Below are 15,167 nucleotides of genomic sequence, written 5' to 3' on the forward strand. Positions count from 1 at the left end.
GTTTTCAATGAATCTCGGAAAACAAGTAAAGCTGCGTTATAAAAATGATGATTACACTGCGTATGAGTGTTACTGTTTTACATAAATCATGACGAATTGTTCCTGTCTTGTACTGCAACATCAGCAGACTCATCAGCGAAGGTTAAAGAAAGTTCAGCATTATATTTGTAAATTCATTGGAGAAAGGGTGAGACATGTCATCTGGAGGTCAGTTGAGCAGGATGGTTCCTGGACAGGAGAACTGAAAACAAACATGACGTTATTGATAAGTCTGTATTTGAAGAAAAGAACTGTTAACGCCCACTTAAAGTGTATAAAACCCTGTTATAAGCACTTTTTCTTTGTAACCTCACCCTGTGTGTTGCACTGTGAAACGCTGCTTGTACAAGAAAATAAATTCTGTTCAATTTTGATACTTTGGCTCCGGTCTCTATTGTTTAATGGTCATTACGAAGAAATTCTTTTAACAAGCCGTTTAGTTTGACTGTTTTACAGTGTTATTTGTATGTTTCAAAATCCTACTTTACAGTTTCAGTTTGTTAAACTTTAATCTCTCTGAGTGGACTCATCTGACTGTCTAGCTGTCTTTCTATTATCAGGACTTAACAACTCATAACCTGAACATTTGAGAACTTTTAGTGTAAAGCCGGTCAGTTCTACGGTGGCCCCTAAGGACAAAGCACGCACAGGATTGAAGCACAAACATTAAGAGAAACATGGTCCAAATCCAGAAACACTTCAAATACCAAAACACATGCTTTCACTTTTGTATGTGTTTTAGTATTTAGTATCTGTTGGACCAATCCCAAGCGACAGCCCTTCAAGCTCTTCCCGCTCCCCTACAAGTACCTGGAACTTGATTTATTCCCACCTACTGCAGGCTGCCAAAATTCAGCTGCAGAGCACGTGAAGGACAGTTGATACAGAAATAGAAAGCAGGACTTTCCCAGAGTGGATAAGACCTCTCTGATATGACAAAAATGTAGACACAGTTATCTTCAATCGCTGTAGAATTAAAAAAAGCTTCAGCAGCTGAGTCGTGATGGAGTTTGTTCGCTACACAGCAGCTGCCTTAACCTTCTAATTAGTTTAAGAAGTTAATTCACTCAAATCACAAAATGTTTCTTCTCTCCTCCCTCCAGCAGCATCTATCCAGGCACATAGTTTTAGCTTTTTATTGTCCAGGTTTTGAGATTTCATGTGTCTTTTCAGGCACAGTGTCCAGTTTATTCAGGATAATCCACAGACCTCGATGTGAAATGTTTTTATTGGAGCTATTTTCTACCAAAACAGCTTCTTCTTCTTCTTCTTCTGCATGCAGATAAAACTAATGGAGAGAAAGATTTTTTTGTGTGTGAGTTGGATGACTCTGTGTTTTGGGGAAGTACATTTGTTTATCTCCAACATGAATAGTGTCTTTGTGTGAGGAACAGAAATGGGGCCACGACTGCAGCCAGCTGGACTGAGTTCATCTGTTAAATAATCTGATGATTCACCAGGTCGACCTGCGTTTCTATTCCAAGCGAACGCCTCAGCGTATCTGTACACCGTTAATCAACTTCTTCTGTTATTGTTAAAGTCCATGTCGGCCTCATCCCTCTTTCTCCTGCTCACTGCCAGTTTTTTTTCAATCAATCAATTAATTATTTGGCGTAAAATGTTAGAAATTAGTGTCATAATATCCCAGAGTCAAAGTCAACAGTGTTATAAAACAGAGAAGAGAAGCAAATCTTCACACTGAAGAACCTGCAAACAGAGAATGATTGATTTTTTTTTTTGCTTGATAAATGACAATTAATTAAGGTCAGTTAATTTTCTCCACTAATCAATAAATCAACCAATTGTTTTGGCACAACTCATTAAGAAATTAAATCTGTAGACTCGAGTGGAGCTCTTGTTTTCAGGAAAATTACCAATTTAAATCGTTTTAAATGTCATTTTCACTGCTGAAACTCATCATTTTCAAAATAAAAGCTAAAGATCTTTGGTTGCGCAGTTAAAAAGCTGACAGATGCAAATATATTCAGGAGGAAAACTGGTTGTGTGATCTGGTTGATTTGCATGAAGTGGAGAGACTTCTGTTACTGTACAAACTACGATGAGTTAAGAGAGATAATTTTCCGTGAAAAGGCTCCAAAAAACCATCCTGGTGTACAGATGTTCAAAGATTTAAATGTCTGTTTGATTTTAAAATGTTTAAGTTTGTCTCAAAAGCCTGGAAAAGAAGATAATTAGTATTTACTCCAGATCTGTAAAGTAAATGTTTGAGTCAATGATTTATGAATTTTGTTCACAATCTAACAACTTTAAAATGGAATCTTTTGACCTTCCTTGTCTTCAACAAAATTCATTCATTAAAATCAAACAGCCATTGCAAATTTTGAACATCTGGAACATTTGAAGGGTTTTCTTTGAGTCATTTCATGGCAGATCATCTCTCTATACTCATCATTGCTCGTACAGTAAGGAAGACATAAGACTCACTTTCCACTTTTCACACATCTGTTTTTCTCCTGAATATATTTGAATCTGGCAGCCGCAACAGTCAAAGGAAGAACAGCAGCTCCCATCTTAATATCTTTAGCTTCTGGATAAGGTGCTGACTGAGTTTATAAAAGTTCAACATGTCACACAACTCTTCTCCAACATAACATGTTTCATTTCACAAAAATATGTCTATTGCTCATCATAAGAAATCGGAAACAACCTCAGACACAACGCTGATGAGGCCAAATGAGCAATTTTAGTGCAGTAAGAAGAATTCCTGCTGCAGTCTGTCTGTGGAGGATGTGAGTGTGTTATGTGCGTGATCGGAGTGACTGGTAATAGACTATTAGCAGAGCGTCAGGAGGAGGCTGGATGAGAAGATGAGGAGGAGGAGGAAACTGATGATAAAAGGGGCGCCCGATGACGTTGGTGTTTACGGTCTGTGGAGGTCGGAGCTGCTCTCGCTGCCAGATTTGGGAAAGTTTACATGTGTGAGTCAGAGATGTAAATGTTTGGACGGTGAGATGAAGCCACTCTGGTTTCTGCTGGTTTCTGATGTTTGAGATCTATTATTAGACTTTCTCTTCTCTCTGTGGACGAGTTCTTCTCTCCTGGACTGTGTCTGTGTTATATATCTCAACAACTACTGGATGGATTGTTATGAAATTTGGTTCACAGATTCCTGGTTCCCAGAGGACAACTACCTACTGACTGTTCTCATTTAGCACCACCATCTTTTCTCTTTTGTCCGATACTTTAAGAGTACTTTATGACCAAATACTACCTGCTAAACTGATGACATTCCCATCCGCCTCAGCTGTACTTGGCTACTGATGTGTTCAAACCAAATGTGAATCTTTTGTGCAGTGCGATTACGTACAAAGTCAACGTAAAGACACGAGCGGACACGAATTTGTGCCAGGTGATGCGAATAGATGCGAATCCACATCCAGTGCATCCAGTTGAAAAGGTTTGAACTTGAAATGTCAAATTATGAATGTACTTCATGAACATACAGAGAGGAGAGGAGGACTGGAGGGAGATAACAGAAAGAACAAGAGAAAGAACTGAACACAAACACACAGAAACAACTCCTGTTGCTAGCTAGCTTACAGCTAATGTACAGCTAATGTGTTCTGGCTGTTTGGAGCGAATAATGTGACGGCCCCAGAGCCTGTTTGTTGCCTTTGGTCCTGTGGTTTGTGTCTGTGTGTTTGCAGGTCCTTGGATGGGTGGAGCCGATGCCATTCGAGTTCTAACTGGGAACACCTGGCCAGTGCCCCAGAAAGCATTTAAACCCGCCTGCCCTGATTCTAGTTCCTCTCTGATCCCTTCTCCACTCACCACACTGTGGTTGTCCTTTGCGTTGCCTTTTTGGTTTTGTTCTGCACTGACAACACGCGCCTCACATTATATAACACATCCACACACTTCCAAACAACACTGATACTGACTTCCACAACCCCTTACTTTAATAAATTTCAGTTTATTATTGCTGAGTTTGGGCGTGTGTCTCCCTCCTTTCTTGTGGCCTGCGAGCCGGTCATAACAATAAACAGAAAACATCCAGCAGTCAAACTCACACGAGTAACACAAGGTGAACATTTGCCTCCTCTCTGTACGTTTATGAAGTACATTCATAAAGTCCTACGATACGCACAAAATTTTCACTCAAGTCGAAACATTTTCAACACGGATGCGTATTTGTGTCAGTTCACGTGGCCTGGGGCAAATTTGCATCTTCTCGAGTCTTTGCATTATTGACTTTGTATGTAATTGCACCGTGTGAACACACTGGGAGTCAACATAGAACACAAGACGTAAACACTGTTGAAGCCATTCAATCCACTCCGACTCCAACCTGCAGCGTCCTCAGAAGCAGCCGTCTGTCTTCACCAGACTGATAAACCAAATTAGTTTTCATGTCGGCTCCAGGGGAAGAAATCGACAGTGTTTGTATTTATTGATTAATTGATTTTATTTGGCCGCCCACTGTAGCGAGTGAGGGAAATCTGCCTGTGTTGAAACAGGCGAATTCACAGGCTGCCGTTAATACGTTTAGAAGCATGAACAGTGATTTAAACAGCTGTCTGTGCAGGTTACAGTTCACTAAACACAACAGAGGGAAAAAATAGACTCAGAGCATGAAAAAAAACATTTTGAGTGGTTTTTTTTTTGTGGGTTTTTTGTGTTTTTTTGTGACACATTTCTCGGATTCAGTGTAGATTGATGTATTTGATAAAATGGAAGCGTATCTGTTCTGTGAGACACTTGAGTGACGTCTTGTTTTTATAACATGATGACATAAAATGAGTTATTGGACGAACTTTGTAAACTAATTATCAGACAGCCATCCCCCTTTATTTACATTTATTTTCCAAATCTTCTGACCGTCTGAGCCTAATTTCTTTAAACTTACTTGAAGGAATAACACGCTCTTCATTTGCAAAAAAAAAATGTTTTGAATAATAAACTTTTTTTCTGATAAAAAATCAAACATGAAATACTTCCATGAAAGCATAAATCATGACATGTGTAAAGCTTGCCTAAGAACGCTAATAATAATTCCTGCACTGTGTTCAGTCACACACTGACTTGACTCCTGTCAAGTTCCTGGAGGAGCTTCAAATATTTCTCAATTCTGGCTGTTTATAAACAGAACAGAAACCTTTTTCCACTTGTCAGGAAGGTGTTTCCCCCCTCGTGATGCAGCGACAGGATTTTGTTTCCTCTTTGTTGAGTTTATTTGACATTGTGTCATTTCAAAGTAGCAGGTTGATTGATATCTCACTTCCTGTTCGTGTAAAACAGCGAGTAAAGTGTTGTGTTATTTACAGTCTGCAGTAACTGTCACTCATCACTACGAGCCGCACACATCACATAACACGCTGACAGCTCCGACTGTGTTATTATTAAAAAATATATATCGATTAAAGCTGCTTGAAGTATTCTGTAGTCCAAGAAAAGTTTGCTGAAGAATAAAAACCTAGATAGCAGCAGTGACATCACTTCCTCAGTTTAGTTTGATTAAATCAGTTAAATTAGTTTTGGGCAGAATTTGTAAAGATGATGATGATGATAAAAATGAAATATTTAACAAAACAGAAATGTATTTGACTTTTATACGTGTGTTTAGTTCAGTTTTCTTTTAATGATTTCAATAACGATAAAACGTCATTTATTCATTAAGTGATTTTCAGACATTTACAGGGAAAAAAAGCTGCATTTTAAAAGAATCATTTTAAACATATTGACACATAAAGTTCTTAGTGATAATTAAAAAATAAAATTTGTGATGGTAAAAAAACAGACAGTCAGTCATCACAAAAACCACCACGACAGTCATTATTATGAACTTCTGTATTTGTTGTGTTTTCAGGATGTAATTTATAATGTTTATTTTCTTGTCATCCTTTATTTGTTTAATAAAACGTCGTTTTGTTGTAGTATTTGTACATTTACACTAAATTTAAATTTACTACACTTTTATACTTCATACTGTGACACATAGTGTGGCCTGGGGGAACTATTCTGAATTGTTATCTGCTGTTATTTTCCAGCAACTTTACACTCATGTTATGACGTTGGAGGAACTGTTTGTGTGTGTGTGTGTGTGTGTGTGTGTGTGTGTGTGTGTGTGTGGTGAATTGCCATCTTTGTTTTAGTGTACACAGCCTCTTACGTCATCACACACAGGGTGAAAGACGGGGACACTCCGGTCAACACAGGAGGAATGAGAGGAACTGCAGACAGGAAGTGATGTCGAGTGTGACATGACGAAACGACTGTTTTGAGGGCGAAAGAACGAAAAGAAGAGAAACAGCTTCACCTGCTGGATGTTTAAAGGAGAGGATGGAGAGAGAGGTCGAGAAAATACAATAAAACACATTTAAAAGTCAAAAGACTGTTTTCTGAAAATGTTTTTTATCAGGATAAACCCCTCGAAATGTATCAGCTGGTTTTCAAAGGGTCCCGAACAAACACTCACAAAACAGATGGTACAAGACACAATAATACATAACACAACAATGTTAATAATGTAAGTAACAAAAACAGAAGAGTTACAACCTTAGACGAGACACAGTCGACAGAGATAGCATCACTGAAAACAGGAGATTTTTGTTTTAAGATTTTAAGATGAGAAAACAAACCAGAGCGGATGTTTACGGGTAATTTATTCCAACCAGATGGAGCCTGAAACAGAAAAGCTCAGTTTTACCAACTTCCTTCCTTAGATAGACAGAGTTTTGTCTCTGAGATGATGGACGAAGAGATAAAAACCAAACAAAAACAAAGTAAAATATATAACTTTCATTATTTCACCGGTAGGAAAGACGCGTTGATGGATTTAGTGTCACAAACTTGACAAACAGAGAAAAGGAAAAAGAGAAAAAGTCTCACTTAACTGCTGGAATATTTGATAGTTTAAAACATGTCGGTCTGTCTGACATTCATCAGATATACAGCGAATCTAAAAGGAACGAAGTCTAAACTCAGGATTTTTATTTATTTATTTATTTTAAACACATTTTATTAAATGTTAACAGCAAAAGAAGGAGGCACAGCACTTATATAATAAGAGAAACAATATAGCGAAATAAAATCATAATTATTGGTAGATGGATTCATTTCACGCCCAGTGTTCCCAATTCAGTCATTTGTCCACAGCTGTTTTCCTCAGAAGTCCAAATTATATTTGACTCTCAGAGATTCCAACAGTTTCTTCCATTTCTGCAGAAAAAGGTGAGTCCTGCCATCGATACGGTGTCCTGTATTTTAGATAGAAGGAGGTCGAGATGTGCTGAAAGCCCAGTATTTGTATTTGTTGAGGCAGCAAAATTACTTGTATTTGTATTCGAATAAAAGTGGAAAGAGGCTTAAAAATCCTGTTTTTGTTTTTATTATGCTTTTAATTTTAGAAAATTAAAGTGTTACAATAAGTGTTCATGAATAAACTACCTTATGAAGGAGGTCCCCACACCAGGTCTCAAACTGGAGTCTCCCAGATCATAGACGACTGCGCTGACTACTGAGCTAAAACTTTACTCATCGCCTCATTGCAGACAGACCTCTACCTATTTATACACCCATAACACAGAGACAGCACAGCGTGTAAGATGTAGAAGAACTTCAAAGGTGATTCTTGCTTTGCACGTTTCATTTATTGCCTATTTTTTACAACCTTACTTTGTGGAAAGGAGAAGGGGAACAACAGGTTATGGAGAGTCCGTTGGGACTATCTTACCCCTGATAGACGTAACAGCAGAGCAGAGGAGAGACACTGAGATAACGATGTAATCAACCTACAAATTGGTATTTGACATGTTTTTTTTTTCTTCCCTAAAACAAATAATTTTTAAAATATTCGTATAAAACCCACTATTTGTGCTTTGCCGAATAATGTATTTGTGTTCGCGCACACCCCTGGACGGAGGGTCATCCTCGACCCGCTTCAGCCCGATGACTTTCCTCAACGACATTAAAAGTGATTGAACAACTTGTTTGTATTGTTTGAGAGAATCGGGGACATTTCAGCAGATATAGAAGCAGATTTGCTGACACCTGTCACCTGTTGGTGCATGTTGCCCTCCAGAAGAACTGAACTTTGTTGCATTTCCACAAGCGATGCAGTCTATAGTACTTACATGAGTTTTACATTTGGGTCAATTTGGTGAAATTCCTGTTTTATACTTACTATTGATATACAGTGATAAATAGATATTATGTAGGAAATTATATTGTAACTCTTGATATTTATTACAGATTGAAATTCTGGAAGGAAATTTACAAAGAATGCTCATCTAATCAATAGCCTCCATGTAGACTTACCTTAAAAATATTAGATCAGAGTAAATAGATTATAAAATTACATTAAATAAAAGTTCATCATTCGGTCCCCAAAAGGCCAAAAGGCATCTCTTCTTTTTAATGGAAGATCTCCTGATCTAAATGAATAACAGAGAAAATGTTTTTAATATGAAACTCTGCTGCCACCTGCTGTCTAAGACACACACACACATACACAGCTTTCTGTGTGTAGTTTCATAAAACACAACTTTACAAAAAACAAAAAAGATCTCATAAAAACTAAAACTGTTAAAGTCTTCAAACTAGTTTTTGAGTCCCTCTTCAAGACCAGGACCACAAGATGGAGGATGGAGGACTTCATGCTGGACTTCACTGCTGCACATTTACGACTCATTTGCAATTTATCAGATCATGTTGACCCAAATGAGGTGGAGTTAATCTTTGTTATAACAAGAACGTTTTCTCAATAAAACAAGGTATTTTTGCGTTATAACAATAAAAATGAAAGAAGTTCTGTGCTGCTGAAAGATGATACTCTTTTTATGTTGGATTTGAAACTTGAGCAAAAACTTAATGGACATGAAGAATTTCAGCTTTGAGGTATTTGTACTTTACTTGAGTATTTCCATGTGATGCTACTTTCTACATTTCAGAGGGAAATATTGTACTTTCTACTCCACTACATTTATTTGACAGCTTTAGTTACTTTTCAGATGAAGATTTGAAACAATGGATAATATAACAAGCTTTTAAAATACAACACATTGTTAAAGATGAAACCAGTGGTTTCCAACCTTTTTGGCTTTTGACGTCTTACAAAAAGCAGTGTGTAGTCGGGGTCACATTTCACATGTCTATGAGTTGTTAACAGCTCCACCAAATAGTGATTTTTCCCTCTAAACTTCTCACATGCTTTCATTTCAATAAATGTTCAAATGATCCAATATTTCAGCAAAAATCAAAGATTAGAGAAAAAGTCCAAAAACTGAAAACAGATTTGTGTATCAGAACTTTGTTTTTTCTTCTTTCCTCTCCTATTAATCATCTCACGACCCCTCAGATTTATCTGCTGACCCTTTGGAGGGGCCCGACCCCTAGGTTGGGAACCACTGGACTAAACTAGCTAACTGTATATAAAGTAGTTGAAACTAGCTCCACCTCCAGCAGCTACAACAGTAACATGCTGCTCTAACACTGATGCTTCACTATTAATAATCTAATGATGTCATATTGTGGTGTATTTTCATTAAAAGTCATTGGTGTGCTTGAAGACAATATTAAGCTATGCAGATTGATTTTATAAGTTTATAAGCAATAAGGGCTAGTGTGATACAATTTGTATTGGTGTAGTTATAATCTCATGAACCATATTTAATCACACTGTACGTATAGAGGCACGGTAGAAGAATCATAATCATACACTGGAGAAATTTGAGTGTGTTTGTATTACATGTCACTTTGCTTGGGTCTACATTAAAGTCTTCACCTTTTAAAAAAAAAATACCCTCTGAAGGAGATCAAGAAATAAGGGTGTAAAATGACTAGAATAACTTATAAAAAATAAAAGGCCAGAAGACAACTTGGCAATAATGGTGTAAAATGATTCCCAATACTTATATATAAAAATTGGATATAATCAGGTAGAATTGAATATGCCAGTACATATCCTCAAACAGCTCAAAACCTGTTTTGAAGAGTTTTGACCAACAACGAGTGACGGAGATAAAAGATACATAATAATTGGTCAAAAATTAGGGAGGGTGGATGATAAGGTGTGACCTAAGCCGACCCAAGGACATAAAAACAATGCCCCAAAGAAAAACCTTTGGAGCGATTTGGTTCTTTGTAAAAGTGCTACTTGCTCCCCTTTTATTTGCCGGCAATAAAAGAACACTTTGCTGCTTGGACCTCTGACTCCCTTTTTATTATCAAGAGAGAGTTTTTTGCTCTGGTACATTTTTCTGTAACAATTCGATACAACAATATATAATAATATATCAGTCAGAGGGACCAAACCACTACTTTTACTGCAATACTTTAACTACATCAAGCTCATAATACTTATGTACTTTTACTGCAATACTTTAACTACATCAAGCTCATAATACTTATGTACTTTTACTGCTATACTTTAACTACATCAAGCTCATAATACTTATGTACTTTTACTGTAGTAGGATTTTTCATGCAGGACTTTTACTTGTAATGGAGTACTTTTACATTGTGTATTGGTACTTTTACTGCAGTAAAGGATCTGAATACTTCTTCCATCACTCTTGTACAGTCATCAAAAGACAGATAGGCTGACCTGAAAGAACAATTGTGTAGTCAAACTTATTATTAAGTACCACAGACAACCAATTTAAGTCCTTAAAGTTATACTTTAGAGATATTATCGAAATAAAACCACAGAAATCTGGTGTAAATGGTGTAAATGGAAGAAATCTCCATCTGTCCTCCGTAGTTCCCTTCGTAGGGCTCTTCTGCACATTTCCTACAACTTCCCACTTCTCAGATGTCAGACGGTCCGGGGGCTCATGTTGCCGTCCTCCTCCTCCTCCTCCTCCTCCTCCTCCTCTGAAACGGGATGTGATGTAAATACACAGCAACTTCTCTTTTTTTCTCGTTCCTCTCTCTTTGGAGTGTGCGGATCTTCTTCTTCTTCCAAGACATTTGTTGAAGCAAAAGTAGGAGACGCAAAAGAAGACAGACGGCAGACAGGAAACCTTCAGGGAGTTAAAGTCACCGTTAGTTTTCTCCACGATGATCCTGTGAGATCCTCCGTCTCTCCCCCCTCCCTCCCTCCCCGCCACCGACAACACTCACACGAGCTGCCGCACCGGACTCAGAGAAAAACGGAGAAACCCGGAGAGAAGCTCGCAGCTGGACAGGTAACCAGCAGCTCATTAAACAGCGTATGTGTCTGTGTTATAACAGTGTGAAGGAGGGAAGAGAAGCCGGGTGAAGTGTTCAGACTGCTGGAAACTTTGACTGCATGACAACAGAGCTGAGATCAGTGTCGGTGCTGCAGATGAGGCCTAAATGTGACATCTGAGATCTCAGCTTTGTTATCTGGAGGAGAAGATTTTTACAAACTTTAGTGTCAGCTCATACAGATGGTTTTAAAATTACAAAGGTGCAGAAAATCATATAAAACAGCAGACAAAAGCACCAGAGAAAAGTCAGGAGCTGCTGCTGCTGTGACCCTGTTATTTTAGGAATGATATAGAAATATATATATAGAAGCGTTCATGAAGGGTTTAAGAAGCCTGCAGGTCACAATTATAACTATATTATAGGATAAACGTTCATAAACACTCAGATTATAAATGTTGTTGTGATAAAAATTAGAGCTGCAACAATTAGTCAATAATCAATTAATGGATGAACAGAAAATTAATTGTCTACTTTTTTAATAATCAAATAATCGTTTTAGTCATTTATTAAGCAGAAATGTTGATATTTGGATGGTTGAAGATTGTGAAGCTCCTCTGTGTCGTACGCGACAAACTGAACATTTTTGAGTGTTGATTGATCAGACAAAACAAGGCATCACTATGAGCTAGTTAAGACGAGTATTTTTCACTATTTTCTGACATTTTATAGACAAATCAATTTGATCGATCATTAGCTGCAGCCCTAAATAAAATAGATATAACAGTTTTTAAGTAGACCATGGTTAGTATAAATTAAACATGTAGGTGAAATAATATCAAGCACAATACAGCTGATATAAACTGAGCTGCAGCTAACATTTAATTTCATTATTGATTAATCTGCCAGTTGTTTTCTGAATTAATCGATTAATCTTTTAGTTTGTTTATTTCAGTCACAGTAGTGACTCTTCCTGGAGCCCACAACTAAAAAAAACACATCCCTTACATTTCAGGCTGCAACTGATGATAATTTTCATAATTTAATCTGTCAATTATATCCTTATTTAATCTATAAAATTAGAGAAAATGGTGAAAACTTGTCCACAAAGATGTTCAGTTTACTGTCATAGAGGACCAAAGAAACCAGAAAATATTCACATTTAAGAAGCAGGAATCAGAGAATTTGAGCATTTTTTCTTAAAAAATGTCTCAAAACAATTAATCAATTATCAAAATCAAATTTCTGTCAATCAATTTATCGATTAATCCACCAATCCTTGCAGATTTAGTAACATTCATACTCACAGTCAGACTCAACAATACATAACACAAACAAAACAACAAACAACATGTTTAGTTTATAAAATGTTAAACTGAAAAAATGCCGTTCACCATTTCTCAGAGCGCTCAGTGATGTCTGCGGTTAGCGTGTTTTGTCCAACCAACAGTCCAAAACCTGAAGATATTCAATTTATTGTTAAGAAACGCATCAAACTGTCACATTTGAGAAGCTGGATTCTGTAAATTTTGGGCATTTTTGCTTGAAAAAGGACTGAAACAATGAATCCATTATCAAAATTGTTGCAGATTTATTTTCTTTCAATCAACTAATCGATTAATCGACTAATCATTGCGTCTCTAACGCTGATGTTAGCATTTAGTCAGCTGCTAGCGTGGCTGTAGACTCTTAGTCTGCAGTGTTTTCATAAGCTGTGTGTGTGTGTGTGTGTGTGTGTGTGTGTTTTCGACTTTATGAACTGTGCTGTGTATTAGGTGTCATGTTTGGGTTATTTTGATGCTCAGAGCTCAGTCAGCTCAGTTTACCGGGAGGAACTGATGACTGGAGCAGAGTTTCAAACCTTTAAACACTCCTCTTCACTTTGTATCACTCCCTCTCAGCACTCAGCTCATAAAGTCCAACGGAAATTACATTTAATCTGTCAAAAATGATGTCAACATCTTTTTTTAAAAATACATTGTTAATATTTTTTATTATGAAGAAAAAAGGTCTTTGGGAAAATATCAGAAATGCTCCTTTTTGTCTCAGCTGACTGGAGGGGTGTGTCTGTGTTTGATTGACATCAGCTGGGGGGGGGGGGGCGTGTCAGTGTCAGAGCAAAGACCAAACCAGCATCTAACGCGTCCAAAGTGACATTTGCAGGTATGTTTACATGCTGTTTAATGTGCTGCCGCTGAGCAGCTAATTGGCTACCTAGCATACTAACTGACATTAGCGGTGTGCTTTTCCCTGGTGAATGTTTGTTTGGTGGCTTGTTCAACAAACTAAGCTGCAGGACAAGACGTGTGTTCATGTTTGTAAGTTAGATAAGAAGGAGACTTTAGCAGGAAAGCTAATGTGGGTTGTTGTTCAGTCTGTGTCTCTTGTGTTGTGTAGCAGGATGCAATCAGGCTCAGTGTGATCGTCTGCTCTGACTTTGATAGAACGCCACGTTATAGCTTTATGCAGAGATTTGATTTGCTGTATCAAAATAAGGACTCCAGCTACATAAATAGATGATTGGACACTGTTGAATCATCAAATGAAAGCAAAACAAGGGGATGACATAATGAAACCAAAGAATTTTAAATTTCAAGTGTTTGTTCATTGAAAGTCTCTTGACTTCCCGGACTGATCGTTATTGTAAACGTGGCCCTGGTTGTTTTGGTCCCAAACAAAGAAGAAGTGAGTTCTGACAGCTGGTCATCAAGACATTGACGAGTGATCATATCAGTCCCCTGCAGGTATATCTTAACAGCTTCACGTTTGTGATATGAGGCAGTAAAAATCTGATTTGGTGTCTTAAGAACAGACCGTGAGAGCTGCGTGGAGATGCAGAGAGTCCCAGTGTGATTTCACAACAACAGCAGCAGCTCAGTGTTTGGCTCAGACTGTGAGAGCTGACAACTCTGATCGCTTACAAAACAAACCCAAAACTACACAATGGAAGACATGTTGTTTCACACTCCTGCCAGTCAGCAAGATGGGATTCATTCAGGTGGATAGTAACACTTTTGTCTGTTCATGACTGGGATTGTATCTGTGTTGTGTTGTGACTGAGACTGAAAGAACATCCAGAATGAAACCAGGTCCAGGACTGTCCCGCTGCTGCCGGTTTATATTTCTTCACATGATGTTTTGTTCTGTTTAAAAAACAAGAAAAAAAAGTCAGTTTCACCTCTTTGTTTCAGTCTGTTTGTCTTTGACCATCAAACCTCCTCTGAGGTGAGCCACAGCAGGTTTGTCGTCATGTTTTCTCCCTCAGGGTAAAAAAGTCTCTGAAGTGAATTGATTTTCGAAACTTTCAAAATAATTTGTAATTTAAAACACAGATTTGCACTTAAGAGTTCCCAAACATTACCATTAGGAACAGAGTTTTATATCTTCAATATCTAAAACTCATTTTTATTCCTCTCATATGGTCAGTGTGTATGGACCAGAAGCAAGAAAGAGCTCCACAAAATTAATCAGATTGTAGTAGTTTTCAGGGCTGTCCTTCGCCTTCCTTCATTGTGATACATTTTAATCTACAATCTAGTATTATAATCTAGTGCTGCCATTAAACCACTGCAGAAGAAGAGGACACGAGATGACGTCATTAAAAGAGCGGCAGCCAAAGCTCAAACGATGGAAAACCATGTGGAAAACGTGATGGAAATATGACATTTCTGTTAGTTTCATGTATTCATTTGAGGAAGGTTACAATCTCCTCATCGCTGCACACAGATCTGATGTTTTCAGCTCTTACAGCGACGTTTAAGTCACATCAGAATCACAAACAGGTTTATCGCCAAGTTAGTTTTCACATACAAGGATTTAGCCTTGGTGTTGTGATGCATAACGGTCAAAATACAAGTACTGCAAAAGTCAAGCAATTATAAATATAAAATGAGAATTTAAAATAAAAAGATGAAAACATCTCTGCAGTATTTAAAATGAAGATACAAAACATTGTCCTAGGAATGTGCCAGTGTTCATAGTATAAAGAATATACAGTA

General features: G+C 37.5%; 1 protein-coding gene across 1 annotated transcript in view; it reads left to right on the plus strand.

Moving 5' to 3' along the window:
• Positions 1–10,866: 10,866 nt before the first annotated feature.
• ddr2l (discoidin domain receptor family, member 2, like) overlaps positions 10,867–15,167 on the plus strand; it is a 44,675-nt gene continuing 40,374 nt past the window's right edge. Inside the window, exon 1 of the mRNA XM_042420334.1 lies at positions 10,867–11,186. The gene's annotated coding sequence lies outside the window, so the exon portion shown is untranslated. The remainder of the gene's footprint in view (positions 11,187–15,167) is intronic.

Source organism: Thunnus maccoyii, chromosome 9 (assembly GCF_910596095.1).
Source record: "Thunnus maccoyii chromosome 9, fThuMac1.1, whole genome shotgun sequence".
Taxonomy (NCBI): domain Eukaryota; kingdom Metazoa; phylum Chordata; class Actinopteri; order Scombriformes; family Scombridae; genus Thunnus; species Thunnus maccoyii.